The following is a 23,179-nucleotide window of genomic DNA, read 5'->3' on the forward strand; positions in this document are numbered from 1 at the left end:
CCTTACAATTTGGGATATCACTCAACAAATAAATTGATCGAGCGAAGAATAATTTCTGTTGCAAAATGGTCCACAACTCCACTCGGTGAAACTTCCGATGGAAAATGATTAATAGCCTCCTCTGGAAGCGATCTAATGGCACTCATTAACTGTCGAGAAACATATATGTGAATGTCTTCTTCAACAAACAACGTACGGCGAGATTCATCAATCTTTTTTTCGCAATCTATTGCCTTCGAATGGTTCTCTGAGCTTGGAATCATCTTGGCTATCTCGGTTTTCGTTTTCCAGCGAAGCATATAGATTAGCAAATGTTCATACTGTGTTTGTGTGTGCGCTCCATGTTTATGTTACAAGATTTCCGCTGTCAGCTCTTATCTCCCGTTTTTCGCCTGACCGAGCAAAATGCGTTCCGTCGACCATCAACTGTCGATTTCGAACGCACGGTATATATATATGTGCAACCCTTAACCGCAGCAGTGATGTGTTCGGAAGGTTTAATATGTCCGAACAGCTGCCGCTGCAAGCGGGTCAAGATTTGTTTTGCTGGGTTAGGTTGGAATGGTTTGGCATTCCTCGGTAGGCAGAATTTATGTTGAAATAGCAAATTGTTCACAGTGGCCGAGCGATTCGTGCGGTTCGGTGAGTGTTGCCGCCAGATAATTTAGTTTCCATTTTAAAATGAGATTGTGTTGAAACCCAAGGTTCAGTATGTAAACACAACTGGAAAATTTAATATCTGCCAATTTGATTAGAACCAACTGACACCTGTAATAACAATAACAACATTAATTAAAGATTTATTTCAAAAAGTTTGATGCATTCCAAAAAAAAATTCGAAATAATGAAAAGCAGATTGATTTTTAAAGTTAGTTTGCCGGGGGAGAGTGTGTTTAAGTCTAGGAGCATTTTTGGTGACCTTTTCCGATTCATCATTCAATTTTCGTAAATTGTTTCAAGTGTCGTCAAAGTACAGCATTTTGCAAGTGAAAAAGGTATTCTCCCGCGGTAAGGGTTGTGTTCTTCGGTTGGAAACTGAAAGTGAAAAGTGAAAGTTTCACTGCGATTGCTATCTCCTCCGCCACCACAGCACAACTGATTTCTGATTTTCTTCTGCCGTTCTGCAAAAGATGCTGTGAGGCAAAATTTGTGGATTTTTTTGGGAATTAGCTGCTTTGGAGATGTAATTTTGCTAAGAATTGCTGAAAAACTACTTAGGTATTCAATAGGCTCAGTGTAGCTCTAGACAGCGAGCAATCAACAGTTGACATGAATGCTCGGATCGAGAGTTATTTAAAAATTTTATCGCTTCGCTGCTTTGAGAATGCTTTTAGCCGCTTAGTACAAGTATTGAGCGAAGTGCTGCTCTTTGATAATGTGACGGGCAGTGTTGCCACGTTTAAATCTGTACCAGAGGAATCAAAAAACTTTCTCATCTGTACTTTTTTTTCCAAAAATCTGTACCATCGAAAATATTCGTTATAGAGAAAAAAATAATTTATTAGCATGAAAAATATACTCATTTATTTACTACAAATACTACATTTACATTTGCCAGTCATTCGTGTGATGATGCTTATACATAGTTTTTCTGGATCCAGATTGCACACTATAATTTTTTCTTAATTTTCGAGCTGCCGCCATGATGTTTGACCAAATCTTTTGATCTCAAAATAGCGTTCATCGTATCGTTGCTGAGCCGATTTCGAAGCATATTTTTGTTCTGGTTATATTCAGAAAAAATCGTTCGACAGCTGTCGAAGAGCGAAACATAGTGAGAACGATACAAACAAGGCATCGAAGCGATGAAAATGCGAGTGATCAGTTATTTTTACGTATCGAGTTTTTGTCCACCAACCCTGCTCATGCTTGTTTTCTGAAATTGTGGTTTGCTTACGGAGTAATTTTATCTTTAGGGTTCGGAATTAATTTTCTAAATTTTGTACATTCCCATTGTAGAATCCTGGAAACGTTTCTAACACAACGTTAATGCTGGTCGAATTGGAAAAATTACTGGGATTTAACATTGCCGCAGTCTTGAGCGCCGAATCATCAAAATCGTACTTTTTTTCATTTGTTTGATCAGCTCAACGAAAAAACTGCGACAAATATTCTTTGAATTAATCTGCTTTTCGCTGTCTATTGTTCTGATAATTTCTTCTGCTGCTATTCCATTCTTGTCGTTTTTCAAATGATCTTCATATACAATAGCATTGGACATTGAAACAACGTAAGATTCCTCGCAGATATTAGTGAGAATGATCAAACAAAAAATCTTTCAGCTCTTCATTTAGCATCGTGAATTCAGGTTTTTCAGTCTGAAACAAACGATTCAATCTGTTGATCTGGAGCAAAACATACGTCGCACCGTCCGATGCGAATTCTTTTTAGACGATCCTTGTAAGAAATTTCGTTCTTATGATACTGATCAATCATTGCATTGTAAATGCATTTATGATCAGCAGCACCAAGCGATACTGGCCGTGTAAAAGTCGTCGCGTTCCTCAATGTTGCTTTGTTCAAACGTATGAAATTTCACGCGTGGAAAAATCTGTACCAATCTGTACTTTTTGACGAAAATATGTACTCTGCACCGTACAGAATCTGTACCAAAAATAACTTGAATATCTGTACCATTCCAGATAAATATGTACGTGTGGCAACACTGGTGACGGGGCCAGATCTGGAGAATACGGCGAGTGTGATAACGTTTCCCAGTTGAGGGTTTTTATGGCGTTCTTCACGGTATTGCTGTGTGCATCGGTTTGTTGTTATGCTGTAATATCACTTTGCCACGTCTTCGGACCCATTGCGGTCTTTTTTCCATCAAAGTGAGACCCCGATCTGAAAGGTCGACGAAATCGATTTTTTTTGCATTTATGAGAAGCCTATGCTCTTAGAAATGTTGTCCTAAAATAAACATTTTGAGTTTCAATCGAGCGGCCGTCGGATGTGGACGTGTGTTTCTTGTGCTCCGTGTATTTCGTTTGCGAGTTCTTGTGTTTTCACTCTGTTGAGCAGGAGGCAGCACACTGAAAAATATGTGCGCGTTAGTGCTGTGTTGATTATTTTATTTTGAATGGGCAAAAAATAGTGCATGTGATTTCGAAACCGTTACATTTTCAATTCTTCGAAGATGTTTTTGAGATGGCTTGGTGAAGTTTTCTGGGAAGCCATTTTTATACCGCGTTTGTGGTAGTGAAGAGATCGTTTTGTTGCATTTTCAATTCGTCGCATGTTCGTTTCTGTATTATAGTGCGCTCTCGCTCAGGCGCGGGCATACTTCATCATGACGAACTGTTTGTTTGCCCTCGTCTAATACATCGAGTGCGGAGTTATTACGTCGTAGTGAGTTTATCACAATTGAAGGAATCACCGACACGGATGGGCTGAACATGCAGCAGTGCCAGCTAAGTTTTCTTTTACCATACACACATACAGCTTTTTTCATACTAAATTGTATCCATTTCTAAAGAGTTGGAATGTTGATTTATTTAGATCGGATGCTACAGAAGATTACCTTGACTTCTCCCTGCTCGCTGATGATGCGATTGCTAACGTGTTTTTTCAACTCACCGATATAGCAATCTCGGTGTCGGTGCTATTCCGGAAACGATTGTTGAGTCGATCCCGGAGATCAAAGTTCTAAGCAAAAATATAAATATAACAGTCTAAAAACCCAAAAATTAGAAATCTGAAATTCTAAAAATCTAATCATCCAAAAAACTAAAAACCGAGAGATCTAAAAATCTAGAAATCTTAAAAAATTTAAAATATAGAAATCTGAGAATTTAGAAAAATAGAAATCTAAAAATCTTAAAATCTGGTCATCTAAAATCTAAAAATTTAAAAATCTAAAATAGTCAAAATATCTAAACATTTAAAAATCTAGAAACATAGAAATCAAATAATCAAAAAATCTAAAATCCAAATATTTAAAAATCTAAATATAAAAATCTAAAAATGTAGAGATCTAAAACTTTAATAAACATATTCTTTTTCCACAGCTATCAACGTGACGGCAATTGGAAGGCTGAAGTTCATTTATCTAAAATAAAAATCTAATAATCTAAAAATCTAAAAATCCAAATATCCGAATATCTAGAAATCAAAATTGAAAAAATCAAAAATTCAAAAACTCTAAAAATCTAAAAAAGTCAAAATATCTAAAAATTTTAAAATCTAGAAATCTAAAAATCTAAAAATGTAGAGATCTAAAACTTTAATAAACATATTCTTTTTCCACAGCTATCAACGTGACGGCAATTGGAAGGCTAAAGTTCATTTATAACAATTAGTATCATATTTTCTAGTAATAGTAATAGTAATACAGTCAACTCTCCCAAACTCGATGATCTGTAGCTCGATATTTTCCGTAGCTCGATGGATTTCATGGCACCTTCGATTGATTTTACAAGCATTCTCCACTTCATAACTCGATACCTCCCTAACTCGACGGTCCCTCGGATATCGAGCTAGAGAGAGTTGACTGTAGTAATAGTAATAGTAATAGTAATAGTAATAGTAATAGTAATAGTAATAGTAATAGTAATAGTAATAGTAATAGTAATAGTAATAGTAATAGTAATAGTAATAGTAATAGTAATAGTAATAGTAATAGTAATAGTAATAGTAATAGTAATAGTAATAGTAATAGTAATAGTAATAGTAATAGTAATAGTAATAGTAATAGTAATAGTAATAGTAATAGTAATAGTAATAGTAATAGTAATAGTAATAGTAATAGTAATAGTAATAGTAATAGTAATAGTAATAGTAATAGTAATAGTAATAGTAATAGTAATAGTTAAATTTAAAATATAGAAATCTGAGAATTTAGAAAAATAGAAATCTAAAAATCTTAAAATCTGGTCATCTAAAATCTAAAAATTTAAAAATCTAAAATAGTCAAAATATCTAAACATTTAAAAATCTAGAAACATAGAAATCAAATAATCAAAAAATCTAAAATCCAAATATTCAAAAATCTAAATATAAAAATCTAAAAATTTAAAAATCTAAAAATGTAGAGATCTAAAACTTTAATAAACATATTCTTTTTCCACAGCTATCAACGTGACGGCAATTGGAAGGCTGAAGTTCATTTATCTAAAATAAAAATCTAATAATCTAAAAATCTAAAAATCCAAATATCCGAATATCTAGAAATCAAAATTGAAAAAATCAAAAATTCAAAAACTCTAAAAATCTAAAAAAGTCAAAATATCTAAAAATTTTAAAATCTAGAAATCTAAAAATCTAAAAATGTAGAGATCTAAAACTTTAATAAACATATTCTTTTTCCACAGCTATCAACGTGACGGCAATTGGAAGGCTAAAGTTCATTTATAACAATTAGTATCATATTTTCTAGTAATAGTAATAGTAATACAGTCAACTCTCCCAAACTCGATGATCTGTAGCTCGATATTTTCCGTAGCTCGATGGATTTCATGGCACCTTCGATTGATTTTACAAGCATTCTCCACTTCATAACTCGATACCTCCCTAACTCGACGGTCCCTCGGATATCGAGCTAGAGAGAGTTGACTGTAGTAATAGTAATAGTAATAGTAATAGTAATAGTAATAGTAATAGTAATAGTAATAGTAATAGTAATAGTAATAGTAATAGTAATAGTAATAGTAATAGTAATAGTAATAGTAATAGTAATAGTAATAGTAATAGTAATAGTAATAGTAATAGTAATAGTAATAGTAATAGTAATAGTAATAGTAATAGTAATAGTAATAGTAATAGTAATAGTAATAGTAATAGTAATAGTAATAGTAATAGTAATAGTAATAGTAATAGTAATAGTAATAGTAATAGTAATAGTAATAGTAATAGTAATAGTAATAGTAATAGTAATAGTAATAGTAATAGTAATAGTAATAGTAATAGTAATAGTAATAGTAATAGTAATAGTAATAGCAATAGTAATATTAACATGCGCCAATAACACCGGCTGAGTGTATCCTATGGCTCACCTCCCCTACTAATACATTCCTAAATTCCCGAGACATTTATGAGAGGTCGTAGAGTTCTCTGCATCTCTCTTAAGTAAATGTCGAACTAACATTCCTTCCCTTTCCTTAGCAGTTGCAAGGACGTGGCCAGGACAATTCTTAACTGTTGGAGAAAGCATGCCTTCATCTAAGAGATATTACCAATCATCAGCAACGGATGAGGGCTAGTTTTTGACTCAACAGTTCTGAATTCGTACCACCTACGATATTGTGCAACTTGCTCAATGCTAATGCTAATGCTTATGAGAAGCCTATGCTCTTAGAAATGTTGTCCTAAAATAAACATTTTAGGACAACATTTCTATATATTCCGATATATGATTTCGTTGGAAAGTTAGAGTCAAAAGTACGAGGTCAACTCAAGGAATATATCATTGCCGTACGAATTTTTGAACGCGTTTTTTTCTCGAAACCATTTTATTTCAGCTGGTGTTATCGGTTTCTCAGGATGTACTCGACCGATTAGGCGGAAATTCATCATCAGAATGTGAAAATGAGCTATCTAAAGCGTTATATAGCCGTTTTTTGATATCTCAACTAAATTTTGTTCGATTTTTATTTTTTATAAGCTTCGAAACAACGACTTTTAATGAAAAATAACTCATGTTAACTAAAATGGCCGCCATTTTGGCAATTTTCAAAAAACCCTATGTAATGCCTTAGGTATTGTCCTAAATTTTCCTAATATTCATTGGAATTTGTTGTAGGACACTCCGTTGCTTCAGAACCAGAACCGATTCCACCAGCATAGTACTGATTTTCAAACAGCATCTTCGCATCCATCTGTCAACGGCGTAATAATTTCAAAACTATGTTATTTTTTGTATTTGAGTAAATTAAAATTGAAATCATGAGTACTTGGGTGAAAAACGTTCATTAACTTTGAGTAGGATTAAGATATTGACAAGTTCTGCATCGCAAAATGTTTGTCTTATCAAGTTTCAAAAGTCTTCAGAAGACAGCTTGCATGTAGAATTTGAGAGCAAAAAACGGTTTTTTTCATGGTACATGATGACAATTTAGAAAAAAAGCGCTATATCGGTTATTTTAAGAGATAGAAAAAAATTTTGTTCTGCAAATTTACTTAAAAAACTGGGACTACAACATTGTCGAAATATGTTTACCTCTACCTGTAAAAATACGAAAGTTAAATGTTTTATTTCATCAAAAATTTTGGTCACCCTATTTTTGACAACATTAAAAATGAGCGCTCTACATCATATGTAACAACTTTGTCGAAGACAGCTTGGGTTAAGCCCGGCCAGCCATCAACATCAACCGCAAACCCGAATATTCATGGTTCCAAGCTTATGCTTTGTATCTGGTGGGATCAGCTCGAACTAACACAGGAGAGCTTTACTGACAACAATTGATGCGTTTGAGTCGAGCCCTGGGGGATAAGAGGTCGCAATACGCCGATAGACACGACAAGGTGATTCTGCAACATGACAACGCTCGACCTCAATTGGTAGTTTTTGACACCTGGAAAACATTAAATGGGAAATTTTACGTATTCACCAGACTTCGCTCCCTCCGATTGCCATTTGTTCCGGTCGATGACACATGGCCTGGCTGAGCAGCAAATCGAAATTATCGAAATTATTTGGCAACTCTCATTATAATAATCTTTCTATCCTAATATATGAATGTCCGAAATTTAACTCCCACGAATTTTATTGTTTATTCCCAGATCGATAACAAAAACTTATCGGAATAATCTTGTAAATATCTTTGGAACGTTTTGATCTCTTGCTTATACCTTCAAGAAACTGATAGTGTATATTCAGTGTTCTATTATAATTTTTCCAATTTTTCTCTTTACAGGTGAGCTCTTCGCTATTTTGCAGATTGTAGAGCTTTCACGGGAGCCATTCACCCGCGAGCAACGGAACTTTTGATTGCTATTATCCAGCTGATGACCTCTTCTACCTTTACCGGAGTTCGTTCCATATTCTTGAGGTAGGGATAATCATTCAGTTGGAAAACTGAACTCGCCAATTTAATTCAGGTCACTAATCGCGGAAAAAATCGCATTCGCTAAGTATGTTCCCGCGACTAAGACGCCGAGAAGGTAACGCCAGTGTGCCGTACTCTAGTCCATTACACAGTTGATTGCCTTTCTAACCCTCACCGGTGAACGGAATTTACTAATTAATCGAGCGTCGGCTTCCATGCATGTCCCACCGGGAGGTTAGTGGGCGGAAGACCAGTTATTATTATCCAACAAAGCCGTTGTTGTACTGCTGCCAGCAATAATGTTTACTTCTCGTGTGTTTGTGTATGTTTGTCTGTCTGCAATTTTCGCTGGACGCATGACTAATAATCATACGGCTGTTGTTGACAGATGTGGCACGGAGCTATTCTAAACAATCCAATCACTATCGGCGCGGTGCAATGTGCCGTTTTTATCGACGAGACGAGTTCTTTTGATATTTGTACACATATTATGACTTTGGTTGGTGGCGGCAAATATATACGTTGAGCTTAGTGTGCCATTGAAATGCACACTTGGGACACACTCAGGCGTTGTTTACCCGCGCGTTCGCAAAGAACCCAAAGTTTGCGCTCGCATTATGATGGCGAGCTTCAAGAGTGAACGAAATTATCAGACGAGATGCATCTGCCATCGCGTCATCAAATTCTCACCAAAGCACGTCTGCATTGTGTGGAGGGGTGTTAGTCTGTCTGGAAAGTTCTCGATAACTGCACTGCCTCCGTCTTGGTCCGAAGCAGACTGTCAAACGGGGTTTTGGGGTGTTGTCGTTGAAGCTGTTAAGTCGTCTGTCTCAAATGTCTGGAGTGCTGTTTTATCTTTCAGTTCCAAATGTTTTCTTTTAATATGAAGGCGTTTGATAATTCGTCTGTGCAATTCGTAGTTGGAAAATAGTGATGTTGACTAGACATTCGAACTGGATGAATTACATTGTAATATTTTTAATTAATTTTTTTTGTTTTATGATTTTTGTGTTCTCAAAAGCTTGATATACAAACAACGAATTAATAGATTTGTAAAGAATATCATACATTTTGTTCTGAGCTCGAAATAACGTCCAAATATCGTGTCTATACACTCGAATACACCCCTAACATGAATTGTAATATGAATGATATCATATCTGATGTTCTGACAGAAATACATGATAATATTCGACCTGCTAGATCAGAGCTAATTTGAGGAACTTATTCCGGTTTAGTGGATAACACGTACTAATCGATTTCATCGTTTTTTTTTTGTCATGCAGTGTGCTTCTGAGAACGCCGAAATCTCTGACAAAAACTTGCTGATATCACCTTTCACGGATCCCAAAAATATTTCTCCGTCATTGTCCTTCAAACTTTATGATTTCACCTGCAGTGCGAAAGCAAATACGATTTCAATGCACAAAAGAAACATTATTTCATTGTCTGTTCATTTTACGATTCGTCCGTCAGTCCGTCCAATACGACAATGAGGGACGATTATCATGGAAGATAAGGTAAATTTTTTCAACGAATTCTGTTTCTTTGTGGAAATTCATTGCGCTTGAAAAATGTTTACTTACTTAAAGATACGTAAAAGGCGAAAACAAAATTTGCACCGTCAAAATTAACCTGCAAATAAAGTTCCGTTACCTTATGACTCGATCGGCAGTATGATTTTGTTTTATGGTGTTGGTTACTGAAGTCCGCTCTATGTATGTGTTGTGCATCTTTGTTCCTATTCTTTTTACTGCCTGTATCATATTCGTGATTCAAGTTACTATTAAAATTACGAAAAAAAAAGTGTCCTGTGTTCTTTTTCGCTAAATTAAAATTATTGAAAAACTTCCGAAAAGCCGATATATGTATTTTTTATATGTTGGGCATCACTCTCACAATAAAAAAATAACTTTCATCTAGTTTTAAAATGTTGTGATTGAGAATTGCTGTAATATGAATAGGAATATTTTATCTCTAAGAAAAAAACATGTATATTGCAAAACCTTCGAATGCTTTTAAGAATATGTGTTGTTTTTAATCCAATGAACTAGGTTAAGTATTTATTGAGATAACACTTTGATCAGTGGATGACCTCTGTGTAAAATTTTCAATCACGAGATTCAAGATTCGGTACTACTGTAATTTTTATTTGAATTTTTTCATAAGTGGTTTTTTCTATATTTTCATGTTTTTCAAGACTTTTAGAGCATTGCGCGCCTTTTTTCAAAATGTCAAAATATTTTTTATCGTCTGCAAAAAATGTACAAATATAAAAACACGTCCGAACACATTTAATTTAGAGTAGTACTGAGTCCCAAATTAAAAAAAAAGGTTTGAAATTTTGGAATACCAAAAAAAAACAAATATTTTTCGCATCGCGTAAGACTCCACGAAAAATCACCGAAATATTCACACGCATCGAAAATACGTACGAATACATTCAAATAAAAATACTTAAAATCGAAAAATGGAAAAAAATGCAAAAACATACACGGGTACTAGAACCAACAAATTTCAAAATTATAAAACAACAATAAACATATTTCCGCACAGTGCTCTCAAAATTCAGGAAAAATCAAAAATGTAAAGATACATACGAAAACATTAAAATTAAAATTAGAGTTGTATTGCTTGCCAAAGTTTAAAAAAATCAAAATGTTGGTGTCAAACATGCTGTCAAACTCGAAGTCGTGTTTTTCGATTCAACGAAAATGGAGGTGAACCAACGCGAGCCGAGAGAACAAATTCTTTCCAAAAACCTGGAATTTCCTGACCTGTCGCACCGGCAGTTGGGAAAAATGTTGAACATTCACCATTCAACCGTCTCCAGAGTGTTGAAGGGGTTCCAGGAGCGGTTGACGTTGGACCACGGCAAAGGAGTTGGAAGAAAACCGGGACCGGAGAACAAGAAGACGGAGGGAAAGGTGAAGCGGATGATTAAATCAAATCCCAACGTCTCAAGCCGTGATTTGGCTGAAAAGATCGGCATGTCGCAGAGCTACATCCAGAATGCAAAGAAGAGAGCTGGACTACATACATACAAGGTACAGAACTTCCCAAACCGCGATGAGCGGCAACAATCGACGGCTAAAACTCGGGAACGGAAGCTCTACAAGAAGATGCTGACAGATGCTGCTGTGTGAGGGACGACGAAACGTATATAAAAGCCGACGGACTGAGGAGTGAGCCTTTCGTAACAAAGGGCACAGTAAATGGCGAGATCTATAAATCTGAGAGCCTCGAGAAGCGCCTTTTGTCGTTCTTGCAGCAGCACGACGAAGCTCCGCTATTTTGGCCAGATTTGGCATCATGCCACTATTCTAAAAGTGTCCTGGAGTGGTATGAGGCCAATTCTGTCCATTTTGTTCCAAAGGACATGAACCCGCCAAACTGTTCGGAGCTGTGTCCGGTGGAGCAGTACTGGGCAATAATGAAGCGGGAACTTCGGAAGAGCAAGAAGACAGTCAAAGATGAGAAGGACATGTTAAGAAAATGGAAAAAAAAAACTGAGAAACTGGTACCAGATGACACTGTAAAGACTTTGATGGAGGGCACCAAGCGAAAATGCGTTCAATTTTACACTCGAGGCTCCATCGATTAACTTTTCTTTTGATTTTTGAAGTAAATATATGTATAAAACTACCCTAAAATTTTGGTTTGATTCTAAACATTATAAGAAAATTGGCATGACATTTTCGGTGTCGCAATAATTTCGTGTTCGTCCTTTAAACCTCCCCCTTCCGAGGATTAAATTAAGATACTGTTTGACCGATTTGTCACTTCAATAATGGAAATAAATCGATACAATTTTAATCAATTAAAATTCAAACAGTGTGTATAGCATATTACATATAAAACATATTTGATATAGAGCAATTCCACGCAATTCCAGCGGGAAAACAGCACATTTTGACGACCCTCTTCGATTTTGTTGAAACTTGGTACACATGATGGAAGCTACCCAAAATCACAATTTTCATTATCATATTACCAAATTAAATCATGACTGATTTTTTATAAGGACGTATTCAAAATCATTGATCCGTCTTTTAAAAAATCGTGACTCCGAGTTCAGATGTCTGATTAAAATATGATGTTTGACAAAGTTGTTGGAGGAAGAGTGAACCATTTAAGAAAAATAACATTTTGAATACGCTGTTAAAAAATTAAAAAAATATTCAAAAATCGAATGGAATATTAAAATCTTTTATATCAGTACTGAGAAAAAAAACTAGCATAATTTCGGAATGCTTAAGTAATATGAAATTATTTCTGTACCGTCAAGTTCACTAGAAATTCTAATTCTAATAAAATCACACATATAGAAACAAATATGGGTAAATTTAAATAATAATTAAGGCGGTACTGAGCCTTAAAAGAAAAAAAATCAAAATGTCGAAATGCAAAATATATGTTTGTACTGCTCAATGTACTAATTTTTTTTAGAGAAATATCAATTTAATGAAAAACATGTTTGAACACGTTTGAATAAAAGTTCGAAATATTTTTTTATCAAAATTTAGAAACATAACAAAATATAAAATATTTGTTTGTATCGCGCTGTGCTTTCGAAAAATTTAAAAAAGTCACAAAGATAAATGAAGCACGTACGAATACATTTTAAGAAAAATTAGAGTAGTACTGGATATCAAAACTTTCAAACCACAACAGAGCGAATTTTTTTTGTACCGCACAATAATCTCAAAAATTTGAAACAAAACCATATAAAAAGTGTATCAGTACATTTCAATAAGACTTGGAGCAGTAGGGGAGAGGGTTGGCGACGTCAAACTGGATCTTGGAATTATTTTTTTTAATGTTGATGCTGATTCGTATAGCCTGAAGTGTTTTATATCATATTATCTTTTGGATGGGCAAAAAAAAACTAAAAAACTTGTCCACTCAAAAGCTTTGCGCAAAAAGCGTCGAATTCGCCATCTTGCCTCCACGTGGAGGTAAGATGGCGAATGCCTGGAGGCAAGTTGGCGAATATGGTTTGGTCACTTAAAAATCAATAAAATTTAATAACAATTATTTATTTATCCTTGGTTGGACCAGTGGAAATGCCGTTTTCATCAACACTGTAAATGTCACACGCAGGAAAACGATACTGAGCTCGTATATCTCCCAAAGATCGAAAAAATAAGTCACAATTTTCTTTATTGAACGCCATTAATCGAGCCGCTGAGGTATTTCCTGGCTTTCTCAAAGATAGCTTATGAGCCTTCATAAACATTTCAACCCATGTCCGTCCAGCGCATGTTCCTTTGAAAGGGTGCTCTATGCCATTTTTAACCGCAAACGAATAGGCAATTCTTCGAAGCTGGACCTGAATGTGGCTTTAAAGCGGCCTTTATTGGACGACGTATCCTGAAATTGATACAGATTTAATATTTCTTGCATAAAGAATATGAAAACGCAAATGTTGAATTGAAAATCTAACCTCCATGTCTGGATATTTTCGTCGATAGCGTCTCAAAGTTGGTTCTGGCACACCGAACTGTTTTGAAGCACCCAGAACAGACAAACCTTCTTCTATAGCTTTCATAACATTCTCCAAACTGTTCTAAGTTTTAACCATCTGCAATAAAAAACCAAAAATTAACATAATGTTGCAGTTCGCCAACTTGCCCCAAGCGACTTTTTCAATAAAAACAATTTAGCTGAAAAAATCATGATTGAAACTCGCAGGAAACAAACAGATTATGTACAATAGAGTACCTTGTATAAAATTGTATAAAATTATTTTGAAATTTTAACTTTTCTAGTTAAAAAGTAGACAATGAAATTTGAAAAAACGGAAAGAAATAACAAAATCACGATTTTCCTCATTTTTATTTTTCACTTTTTTTGTGATAACGTTTTCGACAGAGTTACCGAGTACAAAGTTTGGCCTTGTTATGATGCATCTTCAGTAAAAAGTAGGTGACGCTACCTTGATTACAACGGGTCAAATTACCTCCCTCTCCCCTACTGGATCTCAAAATGAAGATAATGTTTGTGTACCTTGTAATGCAATGCTCGAAAAATTCTGAAAAAACACACATATAAAAAACACGTAAAGAGAGAGAGAGAGAGAGAGAGAGAGAGAGAGAGAGAGAGAGAGTGGCGCAAAGTGACCAAGTTTGAGTTTTTTGAAATTCGAAAAATTACCCAACTTCCGAACGAAAAATCGAGATACCAATTTTTATTGGTATCAAAAACCATACTTTTCGTCTCGTATACCGAACAAAACTAAGTCCCAGAGTGTCGATTTTTGACAAAAAAAAATTCGAGATAGATCTCAACGCAATTTTTTATGCAATTTTAGGACATTTGGCATAAAAAAAATCGAAAACCCCGATTTCCTTTACTCCCCATTTGGGTGATTTTTCGATTTTCAAAAAAACTCAAACTTTGACCCCTTTACGTCACTCTCCCTTAAATACGATTGAGCTGAAATCTTGCATAGGGTAATTTTCGAAATTCCAAAATTCCAATTTTTTCCAAAAATTTAGAAATACAAAAAATATGAAATTCACAAATGATTTTTTTGTTATTTTGTTAATACTTTGTATTCACAAATGATTTTTTTGTTATTTTATATATTATGTTTTGTTATGAGTTTTTTGTGACTGTTTTAAAGGAAATTCTAACCCAAAAATTTTAGTGTTTAAAAGCTTTGGTCAATATAAGAATGTAGAAAATTTTTAAAGCTTTCATTTAAAAATATCAAAATTACACTGCAAAAAATAAAAATTAATTTTTCTCAAGATTTTTTTTACAGTTACAAATAAAATAATTCAGAAAAACTACATGAGCATCACATACAATAACGTTACCGTACATAGTTATTGTATGTGATGTTCATGTAGTTTTTCTGAATTTAAAAAAAACGCTTAAATTCGTTTTTGAGAAAAATGAATTTTTAACTTTGAAATAATTCATTTTCCAGTGTAAATTTTTGTTTTTTTTTGTATTTTTTAATGAAAATTCAAATAAATCCCTACATTTTCTTCTTCGCGTAACTTTTTTGAGGTCTTATGATTTTTGAGTTGAGTTTATAAAATAGTTTGAGTTGAGCTTATAGAAATTTAAGAGATACAACTTTGACCCTTTCAAAAAAGTAGTCTTTTTTTAAATTTCAATGACCAATTGTCAGTTTTTTGCATGAAAATAAATTGTCACAGAGTTTGTTCTTAAAGAAAGTTGACGGTAGTTAGACATTACAAAAAATCAAACTGGTTTAAGTTCAAGAAGCACGCATCTCTTGGGAATTTCAAATAAAAAAAAACAAACTGCACCAATAGTGACTATTTCAACACAACAAAGTTACATGCTTGGATGGTAATTGTAAATTGTAGAAAAAGAGCACATAATTTTATCGTAGGCCTGTTGAAATCAAATGTACCCTAGAAGACAGGAGATCTAGAGAAAAACATCGATGCACAAACATACATATAGCGCTTGGGAGAAAATAGAAAAACTGATGCCTGTGAAGATGACCCAAAATTGAATGATGTAGAGATAAGAAAGCAGCCGATATTAATACGAAGCAACATGTGGGTCGAAGTACCATGTTAATGATATTTGAGATACTCAAGGTAGGGGGAGATATGTCAAAAAAAATTAAATAAACAAAATGAATCGATAAAGTGGCACTGGTAGAAACCCGATTTTTAATTTGTTTTTAATTTAACTTACAGAAATAAAAGTTGAACTATACCTACCCTTGAGAGATAGCTCATCCACAATATGCATACATTATATTGATTATTGAGGTTGTTTTAAGTCTCTTCCAAGTTGTGAATGGAAATATCTTTTCCCAAAATATTCCCGAGGTGTGAACTTTCTGGACATGAACATTGGCATGAAGTTGAGTTTCGAGTTTGTTCTTGGTTTGCTCAACTATAGTGTATGGGTGCGAATCCAGTGTCGGGCCGCTTAGTCTGTAAGTCAGTATTTGATAGTTATTGTTTACCTCAAAATCTCTCGATGTCGCATATGAGTAATGCAGTGCCGAATATGAGGTAATATGGATCAGTATGTGTTGGTTGGACGATAGGGCACTACTATCTGGTTACTAACTGATAACTCACTCCATATCAGTCCACTTCTGTATGTGAATTGTACCTACTTAAAAAATACGCTACATTTTGGTAATTCTATGGAGAACATGTTAAAGAAAAAATATCAATAACAAATGTATTAGATCAACTTGAAAATTTCTTGCAATGATTATCTCTCTTGATGTCTAATTTAAACAGAGAGGTCGGAGATATCACTGTTTTACAGTGGAATTGTCGTAGTCTCATCCTTAAATTGGATACATTCAAATTTTTAATTCATAAATTCAATTGTGATGTTTTTGCTCTGTCCGACACTTGGCTTTCTTCGCGAGATGATATCTCTTTCCATGATTTCAATATTATACGCTTGGACCGTGATGACAGATACGGAGGGGTGCTATTGGGGATCAATAAGTGCCACTCATTTTTTCGAATTGACCTTCCACCTATTAGAGGGATTGAAGCTGTTGCTTGTCATGCAAACATCAGAGGCAAAGACCTCTGTATTGTCAGCTTGTATTGGCCTCCGAGAGCTGCGGTTAGCCGCAAGCAACTTGTTGACATGTGCTCACTCCTTCCTGAGCCACGATTGATCTTGGGAGACTTCAATTCTCACGGAAGTGCCTGGGGGGAACAGTACGACGATAATCGTTCATCAATGATATATGACCTTTGTAACAGCTTCAATATGACCGTTTTGAACACTGGGGAAACAACACGAGTACCTAAACTTCCTGCTAACCCAAGTGCTCTTGACCTCTCGCTTTGCTCGAATTCATTATCGTTAGATTGCAAGTGGAATGTAATCCAGGACCCCAACGGTAGTGATCACTTGCCAATCAAAATTTCCATCACCATTGGGTCGAATTCTTCTGAATCTATAAACATGGCATATGACCTCACAAGACACATTGACTGGAAAAAGTATGCGGACGCGATTGCTCTAGCCATCAATTCCAGAGATGGTTTACCTCCATTGGAAGAGTATAACTTCCTTTCTCGTTTGATCTATGACAGCGCAGTTCGCGTTCAAACGAAACCCATTCCAGGTTCACCATTTCCCGAAGGCCTCCCAATCTATGGTGGGATAGCCAATGTTCTAAGCTTTATATAGAAAAATCGAATGCATTTAAAGCTTTTCGGAAACATGGAACTCCTGAAAATTTTCAAACGTATTTAGCGAAATTTCGTGGTTTGTCACGAGAAACGTCAATGAAAAAATTATGGAAAGTGGCTCGAAACATGAGAAATCGCTCTTCAACGAATGAAAGCGAAGAATATTCACATCGATGGATTTTTAATTTTGCACGAAAGGTTTGTCCCGATTCCGCTCCCGTGCAAAAAATTGTTCGAAATATACCACAGGATAGGTGGGATCTTGATTCTGAGTTTTCGATGGTAGAATTCTCTCTTGCTCTCCTTTCATGTAACAATTCTGCTCCGGGATCGGATCGAATTACATTCAACTTGTTGAAAAACCTCCCTGATGTGGCGAAACATCGCTTGTTGAATTTATTCAATCGGTTTCTGGAACATAATATTGTTCCAGATGATTGGAGACAAGTACGAGTTATAGCTATTTAAAAACCCGGAAAACCCGCGTCCGACTTCAATTCGTGCCGCCCAATAGCAATGTTGTCTTGTATACGGAAATTGTTGGAGAAAATGATCTTGTTTCGCCTTGATCGATGGGTTGAAACGAATGGCCTACTCTCAGATACACAATATGGGTTCCGCAGGGGCAAGGGGACAAATGATTGTCTTGCGTCGCTTTCTTCAGAAATTCAAATGGCTTACGCCGAAAAAAAACAAATTGCTTCAGTATTCTTGGACATAAAGGGGGCCTTTGATTCAGTTTCAATAGAGGGCCTGTCAGACAAATTACACTCTCGGGGTCTGTCGCCTCTATTGAATAATATGTTATATAACTTGCTTTGTGAGAAACATTTGAATTTTTCTCACGGGGATTCGACAGTAAGTCGGGTCTCCTACATGGGATTCCCCCAGGGCTCATGTTTAAGCCCCCTTTTGAACAACTTCTATGTAAGCGACATCGACAATTGCCTTACACAAAATTGCAGCCTAAGAGAACTTGCAGATGATGGAGTGGTGTCTGTCGTAGGATCAAACGAATCCGACCTGCAAGGACCCTTACAAGATACTTTGAACAATTTTTCAACCTGGACCATTGGGCTAGGGATCGAATTCTCCACGGAGAAAACAGAGATGGTGGTTTTTTCTAGGAAGCATAGACCAGCAAAACCAAAGCTTCAACTTTTGGGTAAACCGATCACTCATTCTATGTCATTCAAGTATCTTGGGGTCTGGTTCGACTCCAAATGTACTTGGGGGGCCCATATTAGGTATCTGAGTAAAAAATGTCAACAAAGAATAAACTTTCTCCGTACAATTACCGGCACCTGGTGGGGAGCCCATCCCGAAGATCTTATAATGTTGTATCGAACAACTATTCTCTCAGTGATGGAGTATGGCAGTTTCTGTTTTCAATCAGCTGCCAAAACACACCTCATTAAACTCGAGCGAATTCAGTATCTTTGTCTCCGTATTGCGTTGGGATGTATGCCCTCAACGCATACCATGAGCCTCGAGGTTTTGGCAGGCGTACTCCCACTAAAAGATCGCTTCAATTTATTATCTCTTCGGTTCCTCGTCCGGTGTAAGGTTATGAACCCATTGGTGATCGGAAATTTTGAGCAGCTGATCGAGCTAAATTTTCATTCTGGATTCATGAGCTCATATCATGAATTCGTCTCCATACAGGTTGATCTTTCTTCGTATATTCCCAACCGTGTTTGTTTCCCTGACTACATCAATTCCTCCGTGCATTTTGATCTGTCCATGAAGCAGGATATCCATGGAATTCCAGATTATCATCGATCGGGGATCGTTCCTACGATTTTCGAAGCAAAGTATGGGCGTGTCAATTGTGAATTGTGTACTTTACTGATGGGTCCTCTATGAATGAGTCCACAGGATTTGGAGTGTTCAACGTATTTTTTAGCACCTCACACAGTCTTCAGAATCCTTGCTCGGTATATATTGCTGAATTGGCAGCGATATACTGGGCGCTGGACAGCGTCGCCTCACGACCTGTTGAACACTATTACATTGTAACGGATAGTCTTAGCTCTGTCGAAGCTATCCGTTCAGTGAAGCCAGAAAAGCACTCGCCATACTTCCTTGAGAGAATACGAGAAATTTTGAGTGCTTTATCCAGACGCTGTTATGTCATTACCTTTGTCTGGGTCCCTTCACATTGCTCAATTCCGGGTAATGAGAGGGCTGACTCATTAGCAAAGGTAGGTGCAATTGAAGGCGAAATTTATCAGCGTCAAATCGCCTTCAATGAATTTTATTCTTTAGTTCGTAAAAATACCATCGTTAACTGGCAACGCAAATGGAACGAAGATGAATTGGGCCGGTGGCTCCACTCAATTATTCGTGGTTCAAAAGTCTGGACTTGAGTCGGGACTTTATTCGCACCTTCTCCCGACTCATGTCCAATCACTGTTCGTTATACGCGCTGCTTTTTCGTTTTAATCTTGCCGACAGCAATCTCTGCAGTTGTGGCCATGGTTACCACGACATCGAACACGTTGTTTGGTCGTGCGAGTTGTATCTTGTCGCCAGATCGAATTTAGTATTCACCCTTCGGGCCCGAGGAAGGCAGCCCATGATGCCGGTGAGAGATGTGTTGGCTCGGTTAGACCTTGATTAGATGTCCCAAATATATGTTTTCTTTAAAGCTATCGATCTTCGAGTGTGATTGTTCATACATCCTTTTCCCCTCCTTTTCGTCCTTCGCTATCGGTTCCCTTCCTACTAACATTAGAATAAGTTAAATTGTAAACACATATTAAATGTAAGGATAGTTTTAAGAATTGAGTGTGGAGTGTCAGTGTGAATGAGAATGTGAATGTGAATGTGAGTGCGAGTGTAAACACACATCTCCTTACATCCCATCCTTTTCCTAATGAAAATGTGTCACCCTTCTAAACTCGAGTCGACCGCGAGTAATCGGTTTCCTATTTCATTAACCATAGAATTAAGGAAACAACATGTTGATATATGCTAGCTGAAATATAGTTAAGAGTTTGGCTCCATTAAACTTATGTAACTGAGCCTGTAAAAATAATCGGATTAATTAAAAAAAAAAACTTGAAAACTGCTAGTTATTAACTTCGTTTAATTATATATCTAATTATTGTGAATTCGAGAACAAATATCCCTTCAAGTATGAACAAATCCGGTTCCTTTTAAATTGTTTATATAACATGACGATGGTGAATACCAAAAACACATAAATAGTTACTACACATATCTTGTTCTGGCCGAACAAATATTGACATAATAATCATTCTATGGTTTATGATTCTGAGAAAAAATTTATTGTGTTTGGTATTTTCCAGTAGAGATACTATCAAGAGGGGACATTAGGGTGCCAATGAATGTATGGGAAAAAATCTACCCTAAAATTTCAAAAAGTTACCCTATACAAAATATTTACCACCCCGAAAAAACACCCTATGCCAAATATCAGCTCAATCGGACTTAAGGGAGAGTGGCGCAAAGCGGTCAAAGTTTGAGTTTTTTTGAAATCGAAAAATCACCCAAGGGGGGAGTAATCGGTGTTTTGGAAAAAAAAAATGTTGATGCCAAATGTCTTAAAATTGCATGAAACGTCGAAGAGCGTGGAGATAGGCTTCATGGTTCATAGATTTGAAACATAGACAATTGTTGACTCGGGTCGCACGAGCATATTCACTTCTTGTTTCATTCTGTGCAGCAGTTCAATTTCCACAGAAACATGAAAAATGAGGAAGCAGAAGGGGAAAAACGTTAATTACGAGACGACCCGACAGGGCTTAGATATGTCTCACTCGTCGCCCTCGTCGACGTCAAAATCCTTAACCATGATGTACCAACGAAATGACACGAAGCAGAGGATTAGATTTTTGTCGGAGCCTAAAAAAATCTCATTCCAAACGTGTCGGGAATGCAATTCGCTTGGACGACGACGTGTAGAACGAACGCATGAGAGATTCATTTTCGGGTTCAATGTTATGACTAAGTTTCCGTCAATTAGAAACGGTCGCTGCAACCTTTGCGAACGAAAAAAAAAATGTGAGAAACTACAGAAAACATACAATTTAAAGCGAAGCACACAAGGATCGATCACCGTTGCACGTGTTAGCGAAAGTTGAAGACAATGACATGCCCAGGAACAGTGGGTGCGCACAGCTGAAAAGTGGCTGAAAAGGATTCCCTCGTTAGTAATTTAAAACATGGTTGTTTGTTTCAGAGGTTAATAGATAACAATCTGGAGAAAAAATAACCAACATGTAGACAGAATATACCATAGTTACGCACGCAGTAGAAAAATAAAAAAAACATCGTTCACCATGCACCAATGCAGAGTGACATTTCCCGTATGTTTTTTTCTTACTTCTTTGCACAGCTGAACTGGTTTTAGGTTAATTTCCAATTCCTTCGGCGCTTGGTTGAAACATTTGAAAGGAATGATTCATACAATACAGACACTGGCGGCGGGGCGCGGGGCGGTGCGTTGATGTAAATAAATTTCGCCGACCGCCGACCGGAGTGAGACCCGCTGAACTTCGCTTTCACTACCACCGCCACGGACACCAGCGAGTGAGTGGAAGGGTTTCACTTTGCTCGTGAATCATAATTTTCGTGGTTGTGCTAAAAAATAATCACACATTTTAACACAACCCCGATAGGAGAAGAGTGGCCGAAGATGCCGGAGTGGACGGGGAGGACGCACTTAATTAGCACCAATTTGCGGCATCCTCATCAATTTGCAAATTCTAGGTCTGGTGTGTATGGCGTTTCAGTAATTCGACAATTTGTCTCTGTGTGTTTTGAAATGAAGAAATCAAATCGGTCGTAATTTATCGTCTCTATTCTGGACACGTCTCTAGCCTAGCCGTTGGTTCGGTTCGTAATGCTGGTTCGCTAGCTAGATGAACTTTATCATCGCAAAACAAACTCTCTCTACGAGTAGACATTGGGGAAGAGCTATTCGTAAAGGCGATGGCACTCTCAGCGTCTGGCTAATGAAACGGGATAGTTTAAAATTTGCATGTTTGTACGAATTCAGTAAAGTTAATTGGTCAGCTTACTCTGTTGATTGTCAGAATTTCAGTTTATGAAGTAGTAAACTTTTACGTTTGGGACATACGAATAGAAAAACTGTCGTTTCAACGCTCGGAAAAGTGTTGCATTCGTTTTATTTCTAAACTAAAATACTAGATTTAATTCCTAAATTCACCGTCATCATTTGGGAAATTTTGAAAAAAAGCGATAGGTATATTGATTTTTAAATATCACGGTGCTTGCGAAATTGCAATTTTTCTTACAAAAAGCAGAAGCAGAATAGTTTGTAGATTTTTTTTTTCTACAAAAACTGAATTGGGCTTAAACGAATGATGGGAACGCAATAAATTATTGTTTTTATTCTATCAAAATTGGATAGTAAAAAAAATATCGTTAAATGTGATGAGAATCAACAAATTTACCCTAGATTGGATAACAAACTTCGTTGAACAGCCCTTATCTTAAAGCAAAGGTATGTTGCTTGGTGTATGAGCCACACATCACCACGCTTACAATGTATCCGACAGCCTTTTTGACGTATCCATCCCATCAGCGCGCAGAGCGATCCAATTTGGGGCTTATGCTGTTATGTAGTATGTAGGTCAATGCATTCTGCTGCTTAAAGAAATTGTATGGTCTCTTTCGGTTTTTGCATAATGCATCATACACTACACCGGACTTCATTGCACTTCAATTTTCTCTCTTCTCGGCTACATTTGCAATGAGCGAGCAGTAGTCAGTTAGTCCGTCAGAGGGAAGACTTACTATCTCTTCTTATCCATTCGCCGCGAGCCTTATCATCCGCTTCGCGATTGAGTTGAGTGTTTGCTCAATCGAGGCTTGTAGCGGATTAATCGGATTAGTTGCCAAAAAATTCTGGCAAACGAAGTGGCGCGTCGTAAGATACTTCTAAAGCGGTTGTACGAACATTGATGAAAAGCATAGTTATTGTACCAACTTTTGTTTTCGAATGTAGGGGAAAAGGGGGGAATTTGGACCACCTAA

The 23,179-nt window shown here is 36.3% G+C and overlaps 1 protein-coding gene across 9 annotated transcripts in view; it reads left to right on the forward strand.

Annotated features, from left to right (window-relative positions):
• The window catches only part of LOC129764465 (prominin-like protein), a 142,711-nt gene that overhangs the window by 39,173 nt on the left and 80,359 nt on the right, over positions 1-23,179 (forward strand). For 2 of the 9 annotated variants that reach the window (XM_055763563.1, XM_055763564.1), the window contains one exon: positions 7,854-7,988. The exons of the other annotated variants lie outside the window; for them this stretch is intronic. The gene's annotated coding sequence lies outside the window, so the exon portion shown is untranslated. The remainder of the gene's footprint in view (positions 1-7,853; positions 7,989-23,179) is intronic. 9 annotated transcript variants of the gene reach the window in all.

The sequence above is a fragment of the Toxorhynchites rutilus genome, chromosome 2 (assembly GCF_029784135.1).
Source record: "Toxorhynchites rutilus septentrionalis strain SRP chromosome 2, ASM2978413v1, whole genome shotgun sequence".
NCBI classification, from domain to species: Eukaryota; Metazoa; Arthropoda; class Insecta; order Diptera; family Culicidae; genus Toxorhynchites; species Toxorhynchites rutilus.